This window comes from Staurois parvus, unplaced genomic scaffold (assembly GCF_062004578.1).
Source record: "Staurois parvus isolate SC_StPar_1 unplaced genomic scaffold, SC_StPar_1.0 ptg001095l, whole genome shotgun sequence".
In the NCBI taxonomy this organism is placed as follows: Eukaryota; Metazoa; Chordata; class Amphibia; order Anura; family Ranidae; genus Staurois; species Staurois parvus.
Genome location: NW_028318891.1, coordinates 768,726 through 783,872, shown reverse-complemented (window position 1 = coordinate 783,872; position 15,147 = coordinate 768,726).

The window sequence follows — 15,147 nt, the reverse complement described above, 5'->3', positions numbered from 1 at the left end:
ATTCTGTGCTGTTGCAGCCATTGTTTTGTTGAATGACTTGTATGCTTTGGGTCATTGTCCTGTTGCATCACCCATCCTCTGCGGAGCTTCAGTTGGTGGACAGATGGTCATACGTTTTCCTGCAAAATGTCTTGATAAACTCTGGAATTCATTTTCCCATCAATGACAACAATCTGTCCAGCCCTGAGGCAGCAAAGCAGCCCCAAACCATGATGCTCCCTCCTCCATGTTTCACAGTGGGGATGAGGTTTTGATGTTGGTGTGCTGGGCCTTTTTTCTCCACACATAGTGTTGTGTGTTCTTCCCAAACAACTCAATCTTGGTTTCATCTGTCCACAGTATATTCTGCCAGTAGTGCTGTGGAACATCCAGGTGCTCTTTTGCAAACTTCAAACGTGCTGCAATATTCTTTTTGGACAGCAATGGCTTCCTCCGTGGTGTCCTCCCATGTACTCCATTCTTGTTTAATGTTTTCCTTATTGTAGATGTGTCAACAAAAATGTTACCATGTGCCAGAGATTTCTGTAGGTCTTTAGCTGACACTCTGGGATTCTTCTTTACCTCATGCAGCATTCTGCGCTGTGCTCTTGCAGTCATTTTTACAGGACGACCGCGCCTAGGGAGAGTAGCAACAGTGCTAAACTTTCTCCATTTGTAGACAGTCTGTCTTACCGTGGACACATGAACATCAAGGCTTTTGGAGATACTTTTGTAACCCTTTCCAGCTTCATGCAAGTCAACAATTCTTGATCGTAGGTCTTCTGAGAGCTCTTTTCTGCAAGGCATGGTTCACATCAGACAGTGCTTTTTGAAACCAGTAAACCCAAAACAGGTGTGTGTTTTTTAAGGGCAGGACAGCTGTCAGCAACACATCCAATATCATCACACTGATTGGAGTCAAGGCTGGCTCACTCCTGGCTCCAATTAGCTCTGGGAGAAGTCATTAAGCTAGGGCCTCACATACTTTTTCCTCCCTGCACTGTGAATGTTTACATGTTATGTGCAATTAAACCATTGCAACATCTAATGTTTGTGTAGTATTATGTTCAGCAGACTGTGTTCTTCTATTGTTGTGACTTAGATGACGTTCAGAGCACATTTTATGCCCAATTCATGCAAAACTCCACGTAATCCCAAGGGGTTCACATACTTTTTCTTGCAACTGTATGTGTCATCCATAGTAAGTATAGTAATATTCCCATATAGTAAGCATAGTAATTAATCCCCCATATAGTAATTCATCCCCCATATAGTAATTCATCCCCCATAGTAATTCATCCCCCATATAGTAATTAATCCCCCATAGTAATTCATCCCCCATAGTAATTCATCCCCCATAGTAATTCATCCCCCATATAGTAATTCATCCCCCATATAGTAATTCATCCCCCCTATAGTAATTCATTCCCCATATTAATTCATCCCCCATATTAAGTCCCCAAGTCCCCCCTGTGTCAATTCACTTACCTTTGCTCCGCGCGTTCCTCTCGACGTGTTCCCGCGCCGTTCCGGTGTAGCATGAAAATCTGTCTCCTATGAGGATCTGTCCCCCTCGACGTATCTGCGCATGTTTCAGGCATTAGCAGCCGATCGGCGATCTCCGGCACATGCGTAGATACGTCGAGGGGGACAGATCCTCATAGGAGACAGATTTTCATGCTACACCAGTCTTCAGGGCGGACTGTGAGAGGAGCCTAGCGGGAGCCTAGCTCCGCGGGCCGGATTAAAAGGTCCGCCGGGCCGTATACGGCCCGCGGGCCGTAGTTTGCCCATTGCTGATCTAGTCCCTGGCTCAGTGTTCCCCCATTATCAGGCTCAGTGTCAGTCTTTAGGACTAGTCTTAATGTCTCTCTAGGCTCTCATTATCTCAGGCTCAGTTTACCTCTAGCACCAAGTCCAGTGTCCACCCAGTTCCAAACTCAGTGTCCTTCTAGTGCCAAAATAGAATATTTAGACCCAGGCTCAGTCTTTCTCAAGCAGTCTTTAGTGCCAGGTTCAGCTACCTCTAGTGACAGGCTCAGTCTTCAGTACAAAGCTGGCACTGAGTGTCAGACTCATTGTCCCTTTATCCCCACGCTCGGTGTCTTTCTAGTGCAAGGATTAGTTTCCCTCCAGTTCCAGTCTTAGTATCCTTCTAGTCCCAGGCTCAGTGTCCCACTCAGTCCAAGCTCAATATCCCTCTAACGCCAGGCTCAGTGCCCCAGGATTAGTGTCCCTCTAATCACATACTCATTGTTCCTCTAGGTTGTGCCCAACTGGTGTCAAATTCACTGTCCTTCTAGTCCCAGGCTCAGTGTCTCTCTTGTCTAAAGCTAATGTAATGCTTAGTGTCCCAGACTCGGTGTCCTTATAATGTCAGGCTGTCTTCAGTGCAAAGCTTGCTGTCCTTGGATCTATCTTTACTAACGGCTTAGTGTCCCTCTACCTCTAGTCTCAGATCCTCTCTAGTCCCAGGCTCAAAGTCCCTCTAATCCTAAAATCAGTGTTCCTTTATTGCCAGGCTCAGTGTCCCAGCCTCAGTATCCCTCTAGTGCCAAGCTCATTGTCTCCCTTGTTCCAGGCTCATTGTCACTCTAGCTCCAGGCTCAGTGTCCTTATATAGTCCCAATATCACTGTTCCTCCCACTAATCCCAATGACAGGTCACTGTTCCTCCCACTGACACCAGCAATGGGGCACTGTTCCTCTCACTGACAGCAGTGATGGGGCACTGTGCTTCCACTAACACCAGCGAGGGCCACTGTTCCTCCCACTGACACCAGTAATGGGGCACTGTTCCTCCCAATGACACCAATAATGGGACACTATTCCTCCCACTGACACCAATGATGGGACACTATTCCTCCCACTGACACCAGTGATGGGGCACTATTCCTCCCACTGACACCAGTGGTGGTGCACTATTCCTCCCAATGACACCAGTGAGGGAGCACTATTCTTCCACTGACACCAGTGATGGGGCACTATTCCTCCCACTGACACCAGTGATGGGGCACTTTTCTTCCACTGACACCAATGATAAGGCACTATTCCTCCAAATGACACTGACAATGGAATAAAATAAGAGGTGGAGCTCTAATAGCAAGAGGTGGAGCCTAAAGAGGAAGGGTGGAGTTTACACATGAAGGGGTGGATCTTAAACAGAAAGGGGTCAGGAAAATTTAGATGCGGGGGGGGGGTGCCCGATTTTAGTCTTGCCTAGGACAGAACAAAACCAAAATACACCACTTACCACTGACTGGCCCTTTGCTTCAAAAGTTTGGAGACCCCTGTTCTAAACTCAGTGTCCCTATAGTGTCAGGTTCAATCTTAAATAATTTGTAAACCAAACATTTCATATTCCTGATATGTGACTGCTGTGTAAGAAAAAGTTCCTGTTCTCATTGTATAGCTTTCTTTGGTGTCCGTTTATGAACCAGCGATAAATGATCACTGCTCAGTTCTCCGGCATTCTCAGAGAACACAGTTCTCCTGTGAATGCCTTTTATGAAGCAGTTCTCCGAGCAACGGGAGAACGGTCTACAAATGCTGGAGAACAGTCTACAAACGCTGGAAAACATCTAATTTTACTATAATCTTGCGAGATTACAGTAAAAGATCAGTTTACTAAACAGAGGTAAATTAAAGCTACTTAGGTGTCCGTTTATGACACAGAGAATAGCTGCGATTCAACAGATCTCAGCTATTCTCTGGTCATTCACAGTTTATGACACTCAGGAGATCATGTCAGCCCTTCTCTGGAGATCTGTGTTCTCCCTCCAGATTCTCCAGCCCAGAGCTGGAGAATCGGAGGGACCGAAAATTAAGCAGAAATAATTTACCTCTGTTTAGTAAACTGATCTTTTACTGTAATCTCGTGAGATTATAGTAAAATGAGCCGTTTTTCAGAGTTTGTAGACTGTTCTCCAGCGTTTGGAGACCGTTCTCCCTTCGTTCGGAGAACTGCTTCATAAACTGCATTCACAGGAGAACTGTGTTCTCCAAGAATGCCGGAGAACTGAGCAGCGATCTATTACCGCTGGTTCATACACGGACACCTTAGTTTGCGGTCTCTCCGATTCTCCAGCTCTGGGCTGGAGAATCTGGAGGGAGAACACAGATCTCCAGTGAAGGGCTGAACATGTTGTCTGCTGATCTCCTGAGTGTCATAAATTGTGAATGACCAGTAAATAGCTGCTATCCTCTGAATCGCAGCTTTTCTCTGTTTCATAAACAGACACCTTTGTGTGAAATCCCTGGTGTTCCTGACAGTTCCTCTGCTTTCGTATTAAAAACAGATCACACTAAGGAGAACACAGCATGGTCAATTCTCTAGCTATGTTCTCCTCCATTGATCAGACTTGTCCTTACACCCCCCCCAGCCTTTCACTGGGAAGATCAGTATGCAGTTGTTTCTTCTCCCCCAGGTCTTATGTAGATGAGAACAGAGGTAATATGATCACTTATAAAAAAGAGAAAAGAAGGTGTTTACAGTAATGACAATAATAATTTTTTCCCACTTTTGCCCACTTACAAAGAAATGGAGAGTCTATAATGTTTAACATACGTGTGTTTTAAATGATAGAGACAGAATATCAACCAAAAATCCAGAAAAAACACATGATACAAATATAAATTGAGTTGCAGTTCAATGTGTAAAATAAGTATTTGATCCCATACCAATCAACAATAATTCTGGCTCCCACAGACTGGACATGTGCTCATGTGGTACACAGATTAGTCCTGTCAATTTTAGTAGGTGCTGCTAATGACAACTCGTTATGTGTATAAAAGACACCTGTCCACAGAATCTCTTTCTTCCATTCACCACCATGGGCAAGATCAAAGAGCTCTCAAAGGACATCAGGGACAAGATTGTAGACCTGCACATGGCTGGAGTGGGCTACAAGACCATCAGTAAGAAGCTTGGTTAGAAGGAGACAAATGTTTGAGCGATTATTCGCAAATGGAAGAAATACAAAATATCCATCAATCGCCCTCAGTCTGGAGCTCCATGCAAGATTCTGCCTCGTGATTGTGAGAAAAGTGAGGGATCAGCCCAGAATTACACAGGAGGAGCCTGTGAATGATCTCAAAGCAGTTGGGACCACAGTCACCAAACAAACCATTGGTAACACAAAATGCCCCCATGGATTGAAAATTGCCCCCAAGGCCCCTCTACAGGCCTGTCTGAAGTTTGCCAGTGAACATCTAAATTATTCAGAGAAGGATTGGGAGAAAGTGCTGTGGTCAGATGAGAACAAAATTGAGCTCTCTGGCATTAACTCTACTCACTGTGTTTGGAGGAAGAAAAATGCTAACTATGACCATAAGAACACCATCCCTACAGTCAAGCATGGAGGTGGAAACATTTTTGGGCTGTTTCTCTGCTAAAGGTACAGGCCGACTTTGCCACATTGAGGGGCAAATGGAAAGGCCATGTATTGTAAAATCGTGGATAAAAACCTTCTTCCCTCAGCCAGAGCAGAAGATGGCTTGTGGATGGGTCTTCCAGCATAACAATGACCCAAAACATACCACCAAGGCAACAAAGGAGTGGCTCAAGAAGAGGCACCTTAAGGTCATATAGTGGCCTAGCCAGTCTCCAGACCTTAATCCCATAGAAAATATATGGAGGGAGCTGAAACTTCAAGTTGCCAAGCGATAGCCAAAAAAACCTTAAGGATTTAGAGAAGATCTGTAAAGAAGAGTGGACCAAAATCCCTCCTGAGATATGTACAAACCTGGTAACCAACTACAAGAAATGTCTTACTGCTGTGCTTGCCAGCAAGGGTTTCTCCACCAAGTACTATGTCACGTTTTGCTTGTGAATCAAATATTTATTTTACTCGCTGAACTGCAACTCAGTTTATAACATTTGTATCATGTGTTTTTTCTGGATTTTTGGTTGATATTCTGTCTCTATCATTTAACATACATCTATGATAAAAATTATGGACCCTTCATTTCTTTGTGAGTGGGCAAACATACAAAATCTGCAGGGGATCAAATAATTATTTTCCCCACTGTATAATGTATTCACTTGCCCTCCGGAAGATTAACCCCCCTGAACAGGCCATTTTTTGCTATACGGTGCTGTGCTACTTTATCTGACAATTGTGCGGTCATAAAACACTGTACACAAATGAAATTAAGCAGTAAAACTGCTACAGGGCGGTCGGCAAGTGGGTATTTATAAAATTTAAAAAATCTATACACAAATGCTTTGCATTTCATTTCTATTTTAAACTGAATGGGTTGTTTTACAAGGTGGGGGTTTACAATCACTTTACATGCAAGCCTTGATATCTTTGGATCAGTCTTTACTCAGTGTCCCTCTAGTTTTATTATGTGTCCCTCCATTCTCAGGCTCAGTGTCTCTTTAGCTTCGGAGCTTAGAGTTCCTCTAGACTCAGGGTCAGTGTTCCTCTAGTGCCAAGCTAAGTGATCCTCTAGTCGCTATTTCAATGTCCCTGTAATACCAGGCTTAGTCTCCTTCCAATGCCAGGCTTAGTATCCCTCTAGTCACAAGCTCAGTGTTTTTCTAGCCCTAGGCTCAGTGTCTTTTAAAGTCCAAGTTCAATTGATCTTCTAGTTTTAGACACAGTGCCCTTCCAGTGTCAGGCTTAGTGTCCCTGTAGCACCAGACTCATTGTCCTTCTATTTCCCTGCTGAGTGTCTCCCTAGTCCCAGACTCAGTATCAGTATCCCTATAGTTTCAGACTCAGTGTCCCTCTAGTGCCAGGCCCAGTTTCTCTCTAGCCTCAGTCTGAGTGTACCTGTAGATCAAGGCTCAGTGTCCCAGTCTTCATCCCAGGCTCAACGCCCTGAGTTTATTGTCTCTCTAGTTACAGACTAACTGTCCCTCTAGTCCCAGGCTTGGTTTGCCTGCTTTAACATCCCCTCTAGATTTGGGCTTGCCGTTCCACTAGCCCCAGGCTCAGTATCCATCTAGTTTCAAGCTCACTGTCCCTCTAACCTAAAACTCAGTGTCTCTCTTGTCTAAGGCTAGTGTCATGCTCAGTTGTTGCAGGCTCAGTGGCCCTATAGTGTTAGGTTCAGTCTTCAGAGCAAGACCTGATGTCCTTGGATCATTCTTTTCTACTCAGTATCTTTCTAGTTCCATTCTAGTCCTTCTAATCCCTTGTTCAGTGTCCCTCTAATCCCAGGTCCACTGACTCCAGGATTGGTGTTCTCCTAGTGCCAGATCAAGTGATTTTTTATTCCCTAGCTCAGTGTCCCTCTAGTGTCAGGCTTGGTGCCCTAGTGCCAAGCTTAGTGTTCCTCTAGTCCCACACTCAGTGTTTTCCTAGCCTCAGGCTCAGTGATCCTCTAGTCTCAGGCTCAGTATATCCTTTTAGTACCAGGATTATTGTCCCTCCAATTCCAGGCTCATTGTTCTTTTACTTCCCTGCTCAGTGTTTCTGTAGTTTCTGGATGAGTATCCCACCAGTTTCACACTCAGCGTTCCTCAATTGCTAGGCTCAGTGTCCATCTAGTGCCAAGCTCAGGGTATATCTTATCCCAGGCTCACTTACTTCAGGATCAATGTTCCTTTAGTGCCAGATCAAGCGATATTCTACTTCCAAGCTCAGTGTACCTCTAGGTTCAAGCTCAGTGCCACTTTAGTCTCAGGGTCAGTGTATCCCTTTAGTACCAGGATTATTGTCCATCTAATTCCAGGCTCAGTGTCCTTCTTATCCCAGGCTCATTGTCCCTCTAGTTCCAGGCTCATCGTTATTATACTTCCCTGCTCAGTGTTTCTGTAATCTCAGGCTAAGAGCTCTCTAGTTTCAAACTCAGTGTTCCTCCAAAGCCATGCTCAATGTTTACCTAGTCCCAGGGTCTATCTAGTCCTAGGCTCAGTAGCCCTCTAATCCAGGGGTAGGCAACCTTAAAGAGATAAAGATCTACCTGAATAACATGGGAGAAGTCAAAGATCACCAGGATTTGTGACAGCCAGTGTCATCATCTCACACCTGTTTTAAACCTCTAATTGCCATACTATTGTGTCACAATCACATGCATTGCACGGTAATCATGGGTTTAAATCAGGTGGTGAGGAGGCACCCACATATCGCCTCCTTACCACCTGTCAAACACACTCAGATTGCTTTGCAGAAAAGCAGCAATGCCTGCTGCGCTTGTGAATGAGCCCTTAGTTGCATCCAGCAGAGGCACTCTTGGGGCTAGTTCACACATAAAGTTGGGGGTGGTAAAACCCTGCAGTTGAGTCATGGTTTTATCGCCCACAGCCCCTACCCCCTTAGCTGCTGAGGCAGTAGCCAAAGCTGTACACATGGTGCAGCAGAAATTACACCCCGTTACTTCTGGTGTGTGCTACCGTCTGTCAGTCAAGACCCATATAAGTAAATGGTGCCACTTTGCAGATGCTCCGCAACTTCATGCTTCTGCAGGGTCCAAGGGGTGAAGGGGGGGGGGCAGGTGGTGAGAAAGCAACACACTGCTGCCTGTTTAACCCCTTGTTTACTGCACAAGGTTGCAGGGCACTTGCAGAGCTGCCTCATTCACTTGAATGGGTCATGCTTGGAAGGTGCTACACCCACCGACCAAGACAAGGCGTAGGGGCCAGCACTACAGAGGATACATCAACTTATGTGGTTCTTGCTCCCTACTACAGCTCCAACTTTACAAGTAGTCTCTCAGCATTGCACTCTGATTTATGCTGTTGGACGGCTGGTCAGCAAGCCCAGATCATGATCTACCAGTCACCTGTATGAGATCTACTGGTAGATTATGATCTGCTGGTTGCTGACCCCCACTCTAATCACTTACTCAGTGTCCCTGTGCCAGGTTTGGTCCCAGACTCAAAGTCCCACTAGTGCCAGACTTGGTCCCCTTCTAGTGCCAGGCTTAGTGTTCCTCTAGTCTCAGGCTCATTATTTTTCTAACCCCAGAATGAGTGTCGCTCTAGTCCCAGGCTCAGTGTCCCTCTAGTCCCCAGCTCAGTACTCCTTTAGTCTTAGGCTCAGTGCCCTTTTAGTCTTTGGCTTAGTGTGTCCCTTTAGTACCAGGCCTTTTGTCCATCTAGTCCCTAGGTCAGTGGCCTGGCTACAGTGTCCATTTGCAGCCAGGCCTTCAGTCCAAGGATCAGTATTCCTCTAGTGCCAGGCTCAATTATCCTTTAATCCCAGTTTAGTGTCCTTCCAGTCCCTGGCTTAGTGCCCCAGCTTCAATGTCCTTCTAGTTCCAGGCTCACTGTCCTTCTAGTCCCATGCTCAGTGTATCTCTTGTCTATGGCTCAGTCTTCCTTTAGCTCCAGACTCGGTGTCCCACTGGTGCCAGGTTCAATGTCTCAAAAGTCCCAGGCTCTTTTTCATCTATTACCTGGCTCAGTGTCTCTCTATTTACAAACTCAGCGTCCCTCTTGTTCTACACTCAGTGTCCTTCTAGTCATGGTTCAGTGCCTCTTTAACCTGAGACTCAGTGTCCTTCTAGTCCCAGGCTCATTTTCCCTCAAGTCCATGTCTTAGTGTCCTTAGTGCCTCACTAGTTCCAGGCTCAGTGTCCTTCTTTTCTAAGCCTCAGTGCTCCTCTAGTCCCAGATTTAGTGTTCTTCTGGTGCCATAATTAGTGTCCCTCTAGTCCCATGCTCAGTATCCCTCTAGTCTCAGGCTCAATGTCCATCTAATCCCAGGCTCTCTAGTCCCAAATTCAGTGTTTTTCAATCGCCAGTCTCTGTGTCTCTCTAGTTTCAGGCTGTGTCCCTCATTGTTATCTAATTAGAGTTCCTCTAATCTGAAGCTCAGTGTCTCTAGTCCCAGATTAATTGTTTCTCTAGTCCCTGTCTCAGTATCCTTGCCTCAGTGTCCTAGTTCCAGTTTCACTTTTCCTCTTGTCCCAGGCCCACTTTCTCACTAGTCCCAGGCTCAGTGTCCCTCTAGTCCAAGGTTCAGTTTCCCTCTAATCCCAGACTTAGTGCCCCCCTAGTGCTAAAATCAGTGCCCCTCTAGTCCTACACTCAACGTCCCTCTAGTGCCAAGATCAGTGTCCATCTAGTCTCATGCTCAGTGTCCCTCCAATCTCAGATAAGTGTTCATCTAGGCTCAGTGTCCAGTTCAGTGTCCCCTAGTCCTAGTCTCAGTGTCCTAGTTCCAGGCTCACTTTTCCTCTAATCCCAATCTCAGTGTCTCTCTAGTCCTACGCTCAACGTCCCTTTAGTCACAGGCTTACTGTCCTCTAGTCCAAGATTCAGTGTTCTTCTGGTCCCAAGCTCAGTCTTTTGTCCCAGTCTCAATGTCCCCCTATTCCCAAATGCAGTGTCCCCCTAGTGACCGGATCAGTGTCCCTACAGTTCCAGGACCACTGCCCTACTAGTCCCAGAGTCAGCGTCCCTCTAGTGCCAGTTTGTGGCACAGTTGTTTTAAAGTCTAGAAGCAGTTGAAGGGATCGCCCCATCAGTTTGATAGCTCCAGTCCAGGTTTTGCAGAGGTTCTCCAGGGTCAGTCATAGCTGGCCCCGCCCCCTGCCAGTTGTAGACACGGTGTGCTCCATGCTTCTCTCTCATCTACACACAAGAGAAGCACTTTGTGCCAATTACCATCTTGTAAAGTGAAGTGGCATCAGGTAGTGGCACTAGAGGTGGGGGGGCCCCAATAACACACAGACAAAGGTACGTGCCAGTCTCTGCCAACCCCTCTACCAGCCTAGAGATGTATTGATGTGGGGGCTGAGCATATCGGCCGATCGGCTCTACTCAGAAGAAAGAATTTATTTATAAATATTTTCCTGTTTAACACAACTTGATTTTCTTTGTTTATAAATATTTCACTTTTTTTGTATTATTTTCTCATGTAGCTGTGTGTGGCTGTCGGGGTATTGGCTCTTCTCTGGAGTGACAGCAGATTGTTACTTTGTATCTATAAACGTCATACACATTATACATTGTCTATATCATGTGAATTGTATACACTGGCACGTTATACAGTAAAGTACAATGGTATGATAACAATAATATAAATCATACAAATAATATATATATAGAGAGAGAGGTGAGCTTTGTACACCGTATAGGACAGAGGACATGCTGGTGTAGATCTATAATACTGTATTGTAGATGATATATAATACAGTACTGAGGGACATTAATACACGACTATAGCCAGCCAAAATGCAATACTCTACTATAGAGGATATACATTAAGGTGCTATAAATCATATTTTTTAAAGCTTTTTTATATGAATATATATATATATATATATATATGCTTTAAAAAAATAAAAATGTGTGTGTATATATATATATATATATATATATATATATATTTATTTTTTTTTACTTTTAATGTTTTGATTTATAGTACCATAAAATGTACGATTTACCTACCTACCTACCTACCTACCTATCTATCTATCTATCTATCTATCTATCTATCTATAGACAGGGAAGTAGAGAGTACACACAGGGGTATATAGGCATCCATGGAATTATAGATAACATAACACGACACAACCCTGAACAGTCACTTATAAAACCGTACATGTGTATAGAACATTATATGACGGCATTATATCTCCTACACATCTATGCCGTATAGCCAGGCTGATGCCGCATATACATCACGCACTATTTCTATATACATGGTGACATCTCTGTGAAGGAGGAATTTTTCTGCCGGAGCAACTTTTCCCTTCAAACAGCCAGCCAGATTGGAGTCATTTTCTATTTGGATGATCCGCAGAGAATTCCCTTAGGGTTGCTTAATCGGCCCCATCACACAACCCCAGGTTGGCTATTTGTATTTTAATTGAAAAAAAAAGTGGCAAGAATGAATGGTGTATATTCATCTTGTTATTTCTGTACATACACCGACAGAGAGCACTGAGCGATACACAGAGAGCGCTGTGTGTGAAGACTATCCTGATTGACAGCTGACTGAGCAGACAGGCCCCCCACTGACAGCACATCACCCGACTGCTCCACACACTGCACAACACCCGACCGCCCAGCACCCAGAGACTGTACAACACATACACTTTACATAGGACACTGTGCAACACACACAAATTATACAAAGGACACTGTACAACACACACACTATACACAGGACACTGTACAACACACACACTATACACAGGACACTGTACAACACACACACTATACAAAGGACACTGTACAACACACACACTATACACAGGACACTGTACAACACACACAAATTATACAAAGGACACTGTACAACACATACACTATACACAGGACACTGTACAACACATACACTATACACAGGCAGGGGCGGACTGACCATTTGGAAACTCGGGCACTGCCTGAGGGCCCGGGGTCAGTAGGGGGCCCCATGAGATGCCCGGTACCTTTTTCATAGGCTTTTTTGAGTTTGGGCAAGGACACAGGGGCCCCATGATCCCCTATTGCCCGGGGGCCCCATGAGTTGTCAGTCCGCCCCTGTACACAGGACACTGTACAACACATACACTACACACAGGACACTGTACAACACACACACATTATACACAGGACACTGTACAACACACACACTACACACAGGACACTGTACAACACACACACATTATACACAGGACACTGTACAACACACACACATTATACACAGGACACTGTAGAATACACGCATATTATACACAGGACATTGTACAACACATACACTATACATAGGACACTGTACGACACACTATACACAAGACACTGTACAGCACACACACTATACATAGGACACTGTTCAGCACACACATATTATACACAGGACACTACAATACACACACTATACACACACACACTATACACAGGACACTGTACAATACAGACACACACACTATACACATGACACTACAGCACACACATGTTATACACAGGAAACTGTACAATACACACACTATACACAGGACACTGTACAATACACACACACACACTATACACATGACACTACAGCACACACATGTTATACACAGGAAACTGTACAATATACACACTATACACAGGACAAGTACAACACACAAATATAGAATATATTACACAGCGGACACTGGATAACATCACTCAGACATAAAATATACTTAATACTCTATTATATAGTGAGTCTAGTATATGTTCCAGTACATTGCATTCGTCTGTACTATATATCATCCCTTAAGTTCAGTTATTTACCAGCAGCATACCTACAATGTAATATACTATATATATCGCCTATTACATATCTATCTATCTATCTATCTATCTATCTATCTATCTATCTATCTATCTATCTGTCTGTCTACTTATCCATATACATCCATATACATGTTATTTTGTAGTATAAATATTTGGATTAAGTTTGCCTATAGAGACCTTTAGAATGATGATAATTCCATTGTATCGATATACTGTATATCACCCTGGTACTCTGTGTAGTCTCCATGATATTATATATACTAGCTGTATATCGGTTATGTCTATACACCGCATACAGGGCACGATCTGCATATGTATATGATATATATGATACTTGCCCGCATCTATCCTGATTCCTGCTCCATCAGGAATATTCCAGTATGGATTGTGTACATCGACCCAGGATATAGTAATGTCCAATCACATCTCCAGGTGTGCTATACAGATACCCAGATCTACAGGTCATCATTTATTGTACATACAGACCGGTCACTAATTTATTTGTAGTGTACAGAGAGGTGTGTGGGAGTCCTGCCATATACATCTGCACTACCTCACAGGACGTATGTCATCTATATAATGGAACAGTCATATGGCATATGTGTGTTATAGGGTATACAAAGCTATATGGGATCTGTTACCACAACGTTGGGGGAATTGGCCTTGTCATCATAGACTGAGTTTATTGACGACGAAAAAAACCAAAACGATAGATAGATAGATAGATAGATAGATAGATAGATAGATAGATAGATAGATAGATAGATAGATAGATAGAGTGAGTTAGTTTATATAGAGCAAAGTGTGCATGGTATAGTGGGCACAGTTTGTATAGTAGTGTACAGTATACGATATATAGTACCAGAACAGTGCAAATAATATAATGTATAAATTTCAGTGAGTGCAGAATATACAGATGCACTGAGAATATAATGAGCACAGTTTATACAGTACTGTTTAGTTAATACAGCATATGTTGTATATATTGATCACAGTGTAAACAATATATATGTGAGCACAGTGTATGTAATAGTTATAGTGAGCACAGTGTAAGTAATATATATATGTGAGCACAGTGTATGTAATATTTATATATGTGAGCACAGTGTATGTAATATTTATATATGTGAGCACAGTGTACGTAATATATATAAGTGAGCACAGTGTATGTAATATATATATGTGAGCACAGTGTATGTAATATATATGTGAGCACAGTGTATGTAATATATATATATGTGAGCACAGTGTATGTAATATATATATGTGAGCACAGTGTACGTAATATATATGTGAGCACAGTGTATGTAATATATATATATGTGAGCACAGTGTATGTAATATATATATATGTGAGCACAGTGTATGTAATATATATATGTGAGCACAGTGTATGTAATATATATATGTGAGCACAGTGTATGTAATATATATATGTGAGCACAGTGTATGTAATAGTTATAGTGAGCACAGTGTATGTAATATATATATATGTGAGCACAGTGTATGTAATATGTATAGTGAACACAGTGTATATCATGGTTATAGTGAGCACGGTGTATAGAGTACAATGTATATAATATGTATAATAAACACATTGTATATAACATGTATAGTGAGTACAGTGAATATACAGTACATTGTATATATTATGTATAGTAATCATGATGTATATAATATATATAGTGAGCACAGCGTATTCAAACCAATGTATATAATATATAAGGTAAGTGCAGAATATATATGGGGCAGCACAGTGGCTAAGTGGTTAGCCCTTCTGCCTGGCAGTACTAGGGTCATTGGTTCGAATCCCAACCATGGCACCATCTGCCTGGAGCTTCCATGTTCTCCTTGTGCCTGTGTGGGTTTCCTCCAGGTACTCCGGTTTTCTTCAACGCTTCAAAGACATACTGGTAGGTGAATTGACTCCTGTTTAAATTGGCCCTAGTATGTATGAATGTAAGTTAGGGACCTTAGATTGTACGCTCCTTGAGGGTTAGGGACTGATATGAATGTACCATAAGT